General features: G+C 42.3%; 1 non-coding gene across 1 annotated transcript; it reads right to left on the reverse strand.

Annotated features, from left to right (window-relative positions):
- Positions 1-5,173: 5,173 nt before the first annotated feature.
- trnag-ucc lies at positions 5,174-5,245 on the reverse strand. Its single transcript has one exon. It is a non-coding gene; the product is annotated as a tRNA-Gly (tRNA).
- Positions 5,246-7,883: the final 2,638 nt, after the last annotated feature.

Genomic DNA, 7,883 nt, shown 5'->3' on the forward strand with positions numbered 1-7,883 from the left:
AAACCCAATTTTAACCCTAAAAAAGCCCTTTAACGCTGTCAGGGTCAAGTTTTCTGGACCTTACAAAGATTTAAATATAAGTACACACACACACAGTTCTTGTACACCATACTTTTTGAGTATCCCCTTACCTTAACATTACCCATCACAAGTAAATACCTAACCCTTAACTTAAATCTAATCCCTAAAACCAAGTCTTAAACCAAAACCAGACTCTTTTAAGGTGTTTCTGAACGTGAGGAGCAGACAGATTTTCTCTCACTTTCACAAAAAGAAATTGTCCTTACCTCCTGTGTTTTATAAGTGTTTTTGGTCGTCACACACACACACACACACACACACACATCCTCAGCAGCAGACAAAATAATTGAGATAAGTGCAACACATGTGGACAGGGCACGTGCTCACAGGAACATACAAGACACAACATGACACTGATGCACACGCACACACACACACACACGGCTGGAGGTTTAAAAAAACCCAGACAGGAGGACGAGGGGATCATTGAATCATGGGACGTGCTGACAGTTCCTGCTGATGTGTGACCACAAACCAAACAACCATCAATCTCTCGGCTGCAGGAGACGCAGAGGACGGAGCGGAGGACAGAGCAGAGGACGGAGCAGAGGACGGAGCAGAGGACGGAGCAGAGAGTTCCACATGTCAGGGTCCAAACACTCAGGAGTGTTTAACATGAGTTAGAGTGAGTCGACAGACTGATCCAGGAAAACATAAAGTGAGGTTATTCATCAGGGAGGAGGGAAAAAGAGGCAGCTGTGGATTTTAATGTGAGCTGACAGTGTGAGAGGAAATTCAGTTTAAACGCGCTGTGGTTTTGTGGTGCAGGGTTTGAGATAAGATGTAGGATTTATGCTTTTCTCTGGTTTATAGAGGGGAAGTGGTTTGGGAATTGTCCCCCCTGCTGTGTTTGAACATGACCCACTGGTGTTTACCAACCTGTAAATCCAATTTGTCATGCTTAGACTGCTAAGACAGAGCAGGAAATGTTTGAAAAAGTTGATTAAAGTGAATGAGTGTGTGTTATTTCATTGTTCAAACCTGGAAGTGAAGTCACTTTGAGTTTCAGCCACAAACTAAAGTGAGCCGGGGGTCAGGAGTGGCTGGTGAAGTGGGAAAAAAGTTGGTGTTGGGCGATGTGACCTTAACCCTTTAACACCTAAGCAGCGAAATGTCCGTGCGAAATTTTAACCTTTCAATATCTGGCAGTTGTTTACAATTTACTGCACGCTAAATCAACAAGTTAAAATAAAGACGGACACTGTAGTTGTAAATAAAGACCAGATTTTACGTGCTAAATTTGAAATTTGAACAGTCTAAAACATATATAAAACAACATTTGTTCGGGTTTTTGACGCAATGTCCAAAAACAGGCCAAAAAAAGGAAACAAACTGCACAGGCATGTTTCCTACTCTCTCCTCTCTGGTGACAAAGACACTGATTCGCCGGCTTCCTGCAACAGCGCGAGCGAAATTACTGTAATAACCACAAATTGTCCTGTGATGGGCAACTTCTCAGCTTTCAGAAACCGACAGACACATTTTTCCGACAGCACAAACTGTTGCGTAATTACGGTAATTCAAATTGCGATTTAACGCAAACATATCGCCAGGATATGCTCGCTGTTAAAGGGTTCAAATGTGATCACCATAACAATATTTGTCACAGAATCAAGACAATTGTTGTTTGGTGTCATCATCACAGTATTTGTGCTAATAATGTACAAGGATTGTTTTTATTGTATCTAAATGGCTGAAACCTGTATTCTCTTGAATGGCCATCAGGGGGCGACACCAGCAGTTTGTATGTAAATGTATGAGAAACTGTGCCAACATCAAACATGTTTTATTACATCAGTATTCATTGTTATAGTCTTTGATATGTCATTTAATGTTTTATTCAAAAAAACTGGGAATAATTTGGGGCGTGGCTATCATGGGATTGTTCGCAGATTATTGTGGTGAAAAAAAATAAAATCAGCCCAAACACTTCAGAAAAGGGTTCATGTAATAAAGAAAAAACAATCAATCTACAAATAAATTACACATCGGTTTTTGTGGTGGATTATATAATTTCATATCAAAACAAACTTTCACTTTGGAATACTGTGAACGATCATTATGAATCACATCATGTCAAGCACCGATCACAGAGATTTTTACCTTTTGTTGAGTTAATGTAATTAAGATGAGAAGAGTTTGGAGTTCTTATGTCACTGTGAAAGATTAACGTGAAGGTTTCTGCTGCAGATTTTCATCAGCTGCAGCTTTAATCCACTAATTAACGGCGTAATCCCGCAAGGTGACGGCAACCGTGTCCCTCTGTCACTTCACCTGTTTGTCACACTCAAGATCTCGGATGCCAACACACACTCAAGCCTGTCCGTGTGTGTGTTGGCATCTTCGGGCATCAGTCATTTTGATGATGTCCCTTTTGGCGCCTGCGGGCTGTAACCTCAGACGTGAGCTGGAGCAGTTTGAAAGCACACGTGTGAAGTGTGATGAAGCCGGAGCGAAGAGCAACAAGTGTCAGCCGAGGTGAGAACGTTACGTGTCTCAATGACTGGAATCAACCCTGAACTTTTGTTCTAACATCATTAAACCAGGTGGGTTTTTTGTAGTTTGTGTATTTTCACAGTAAAACCAATTATTATTTTCATTATCGATGAATCTGTTTGGTCCAGAAACCTGGAGCAAAGAAGCCAGAAAATATTCACATTTAAGAACACAAAAAGTGATCAACTATCAAAACAGTTGGTTTTCAACTTTTAATCTTCATCGTTCTTTGACCCCATTGATTTCTGATTATTAAAAGATAGTCTTAAAGTATAAAGTACCTTAAAGGTGATACTTGGTGCGTCTCGATGTGTCTATGGTACTTTGTTAAGCTGTGTTTTTGATATCTGTCTTTAAACTGCACTCAGCTGCATGGAGTTTGCATGTTCTTCTCATGTGTGCATGGGTTTCCTGCTGGTGTTTTCTCTCCTGCTTGTGTTCTCTCCTGCTGGTGTTTTCTCTCCTGCTTGTATTTTCTCTCCTGCTTGTGTTCTCTCCTGCTGGTGTTTTCTGTCCTGTTTGTGTTTCTGTCCTGTTTGTGTTTTCTCTCTGCTGGTGTTTTCTCTCTTGCTGGTGTTTTCTCTCTTGCTTGTGTTTCTCTCTTGCTGGTGTTTTCTCTCCTGCTGGTGTTTTTTTTTAGCTGATGTTTTCTCCCTGCTGGTGTTTTCTTTCTTGCTGATGTTTTCTCTCCTGCTTGTGTTTTCTTTTTGCTGGTGTTTTCTTCTTGCTGGTGTTTTTCTTTCTTGCTTGTGTTTCTCTTTTCTGCTGGTTTTCTTGCTGGTGTTTTTTTCTTCTGCATGCTCTCTCTTTCTTGCTGGTGTTTTTCTTGCTGGTGTTTTCTCCTGCTGGTGTTTTCTTTCTTGCTGGTGTTTTCTCCTGCTCTCCTGCTGGTGTCTTTCTGCTGGTGTTTCTCTCCTGCTTGTGCTCTCCTGCTGGTGTTTTTCTCCTGTTGGTGTTTTCTTTCTTGCTGGTGTTTTCTCTCCTGCTTGTGTTTTCTCTCCTGCTTGTGTTTTCTTTCTTGCTTGTGTTTTCTCTCCTGCTGGTGTTTTCTCTCTTGCTGGTGTTTTCTCTCTTGCTGGTGTTTTGGGATTTGTGTGTGTTTTCAGTTTTGCATCATTTTGTTTTTGCAGCATGTTTCGGTCACAGTAATGGATAGAAGACGACAGAAAAGATACAAACAAAAGTGACAACAAGGAACACAAAAAACAATGGCAATAAAAGGGGGAAGATGATAAAAACAACAAGAAGACATTTAACCATCACAAGGGTAAAAATCCTGCATAGTTCTGCTTCTGCTCAGGCTTGGACAGAGGAGACATTCACCCTGTTGTATGTTGATGTAACATCAAAAATAATCGTAGAGACATGATTTTGAAGGTACATTGTGTCGCTTTAAAAGGTTACAAACTACGTCTATGAGACTGTGCACGCATCCTGAGTCCTGCATGTGTCCCTCGTCGGGATGTGTCCGGCCGCAGCAACAGACGACCTCATGTTGCTGGGAGGAAGGAGCAGCTCCCCCGACACGTCCGCCTGGTGAAAGCACCTCTTCAGCGAACAGCAGCTGTTCACATTTCCTGCGTATTGGATGTCGAGCGGCGGCTATCGCTCATTTGCTGAGTGCATTATTAACAGATGGACTTTCCACCCGGCGCTAATATTGGGAAACGGGAGAAATGTGGAGCGCAGCGTGGACACACAGCGACTGAGCTGCAGCAACAGCTGCTCCAGTGTGTGTGTGTGTGTGGGCCAGCTATGTGGCAGAAGAATTCACCTCTGACCTTCTCCCCTGCTTCATTGATTCACATGGAGTGATTTGATTACCAGTAAACGCGTGACTGTCAGCACTGGACTCTCGGCTGCCGTGGATCACACTGTGTGTGTCGTCACGTTGGATTTCACCAGGATGAACGACCATTTTACCAGTTTCAGACCTTATAAATAATAACAGCAACAGTGACTGAGGGGTCTGAGTAGATATGGAGATTTTGTACCCAAATGTTTAAATGCACTTTTGTAAGTCGCTTTGGATAAAAGCGTCTGCTAAATGACATGTAATGTAATGTAATGTAATGTAATGAGATGTTTTAAATCACACAGTGGACGTTCACAGACGGCAGAAGTCTGTGTGTTTTACTTCTTTTTGACACTTTGGTCTTGAAGATGGATCTTGATAGTTTTTGTAGCGAGCTAAGATCTTAAAGAGAGCATTGAAAGGGAAATTGAAGTTGTTATTTTGAGTTAAAAAGCAGATTCAAGTGATTGAAATGATCATATCATGATATCATGTGTCATTTATTAGCAAAAAAAACCAAAAAACTTATATGGTAGAATAAGTCATTTGCTGATAGGATCTTCTGGACCAATTTCTAAAGGTTTTCATTAGTTCTATTCCTATTATGATATCATTGTTAATCCTCTGTGGTTACGGCACACCTATGCAAACCTCAAGTTTGCATATTCTTTTTTCTTCAGTCAGCCACACTGACTAACCTGTTCTAGACACATCCAGAGAGTTTTCCTTGCTCCTTTCGACACTCAACTCAACTCCAATCCACTGATTCCTTTCCCCCTGGCCATGTGCTGCCCAAACACCTGCGTCGGCCGGGATTCGAACCCGGGTCAACTGCTTGGAAGGCAGCTATGCTAACCACTATACCACCAACGCTGCTGTTACGTACTATACTTCCTCTGTGTGTGACCAAACCTCAACCATCACTGTCTTTATCTGTAGACTGTTCAACCTTCACTGTCGCTAGAATATGCCTTCATTTCTAAACCAGTCCATCCTGGTCACTCCCATTTTTGAGTCCAGTCAGAAGTAAAAGCTCATTCTGTTATTTGTATGTTTTGTCCCATTTTGCCACTCCTGCATCAAACCTACACACCTGAAGCTCATCCCAGTGTGTTTCTTTACAGAGGGTGATTTAGCAAATGAGATCATGTGAGGGAGATTTGAATGGAAGTATAGTGTATAGATGTACAGTAGTGCTTCTCTGGAGAAGGTTTTTGTCATGTCCAGCAAGCTTCTTCTTCCTTTTCAAGATCCTGACACTCCACTAAACCCCAGGCCGCCTTCCTGAACGTCTGGACCCCTGAGACCCACATACTAACTCAAACTAACTCTTTGCTTCACCGACAAACTTTTTATCATCTTTCGGCTTCTCCCCCTCTTGTGTCCTCTACCAACTGTCCGTCCTCATGAACCTTCTCTGTGGTCTTCTTCTTTTCCTCCTGCCCAGCAGCTTTATCTTCAACATCTTTTGTCCAATGTCATTTTTAGTAATTTTTGCACACAAACCAATTAGTGAAAGTGAGTTTGTCTTCCGCAGTTAAACTGTCCTCATTACACACCAGTGGTAAACATACATACACAAGCAAGGAGCAGGAGCAGTGGGCAGCACTTACCTGCACCCAGGGAGCAATGGGAGATTTGATGCCTTGCTCTAGGGCAAGGAGCAGGTCATGGGATTGAATCAGCAACCTTCTGGTTATGAGCTCAGTTCCTGTCCTCTTGGCCATGGACTGCCTAAAACACATGGGGGTGGAGTGGCTCAGTGGTTAAGACCAGTACCCTGTGTGCGAAAGACATCATAGTCGCAATGGTCGCAAGTTCGATTCCACCCCTGGCTGATTGTACTCAATTCAATTGTAAGTCGCTTTGGATAAAAGCGTCTGCTAAATGACATGTAATGTAATGTAACATGCATTGGCCGGGAATCAAACACGGCTCAATTGCTTGGAAGCTATGCTAACCACTATACCACCACAAACTATCTGAATCCTGACTCTCTTATGGTGTTTTTCCACTATAGAGTTCCAGCACGGCTTGACTCTACTCGGTTTGATATGGTTTTCAATGACTTCGTAGCTCCTCCTGAACATGTGTGGAGTTGTCATAGCAACAGCTGTGTGAAACTGCTCTGACATTGTGTACGCGACACAAACACACAAACTAGAGACTTGTAAAGCAGTTGTTTTGGGTGTAACTGAATCATTAGAATCAGTCGATTTAAAAAGAATGTGGTCGTGATTTGGCTCATGATCGCCGGCTTTCAGCAGCACTGTCTCTAAATACACCAGACTCCCGTTAAATATTGACATTTTAGAAATTTATTTTGCTAAATGTTAGAGTCATGTTAATGTTTTCAGGATTTTTAACTTTGATCTACAGTTCAGTATTGTTCACTTTGATTCTCGTATCTTCTTCGCGCTCGTGACTCTTCCAGTGATGACACTCTCTGACCAATCCGTGGCTGGCAGTCTGTTGACGTCACATTTTTAGTATCAGTTCAGCTCGCTAGCAGGAACTGTGGCATCTTCAGCTCAAAGTGTTATTATTCAAACCACTTGAAGTTTTTTCCCTTGTGTCTGGTGTCTACATTTGTGGGTCCAGTCAGATGTTAAAGCTTAACACTGCTTTTAATTGTACTTCAATCTGTCTTTGTTCATGTGTGTATGAGTACCTTTTTTAATGTGCATGTTACATAATGTTAATTAAATACTGTATGTTGACTCTGCATCTGTTGCTTTGACTTCTTCAATCTTAACCCGGTGTAAACTCACAGACTCATTACATTACCTCTGCATCCTTCGTTCCTTTCTCGGACCCATTCATCACCTGCTTGTGTAAACACGACCAAGCACTTCCTCCGCGCCGCCATTCCTGAACTGGGTACTCACTGGGACTGGGACATAAACCAGTCCCACCGTCTGTCTGTGTACCTCCAGTAACTCGCGATGGCACAGGAACCACAGCGAGGCTTCAGGTTTATCTGAAGTGTCTCCTGTTAAACCAGCCAATCATCAAGAGTCCAGCGCTGTGGAGCTGAGAGCGACACACACTGACTGTGGAAAGGTTTCACACAAACAGCAGATGCCCCATGGAGGGTTTGAACTTTTAAACCTGACTTCTGTGTTGTCTTCTTTACTAGCAACGACCATACATTTTTGAGTGTACAGCTCCAATAATCCTGAATGCTGCTAAAAATAATGCTGTATATGATTTCTGCTTTTAAAAAGAGATTATGTTTGTCTTTTAACACAAGGTTTCTTGTCCAGACTGAATCCAGGAGACTTCCACACGGAAACACAACTTTTCCAGTTCTATCTTATTTTTTTTTTGTTCTTAAAGGGCCATCAAACCCGCTCTTCTGAGGCTAACTCTGCCTAATTCCTGATTTTGAAAAATGCCAAGAAAGCAACTGAGAGCTCTCAATCACTCACAACATAACCGGTGTGGTTGGACAAGAGGGAGATGAAAGAGTGGACTAAGAGAAATGGTTGTTGCTGTTTGACCAGAGGGG

Source organism: Solea senegalensis, linkage group LG1 (assembly GCF_019176455.1).
Source record: "Solea senegalensis isolate Sse05_10M linkage group LG1, IFAPA_SoseM_1, whole genome shotgun sequence".
NCBI lineage: Eukaryota > Metazoa > Chordata > Actinopteri > Pleuronectiformes > Soleidae > Solea > Solea senegalensis.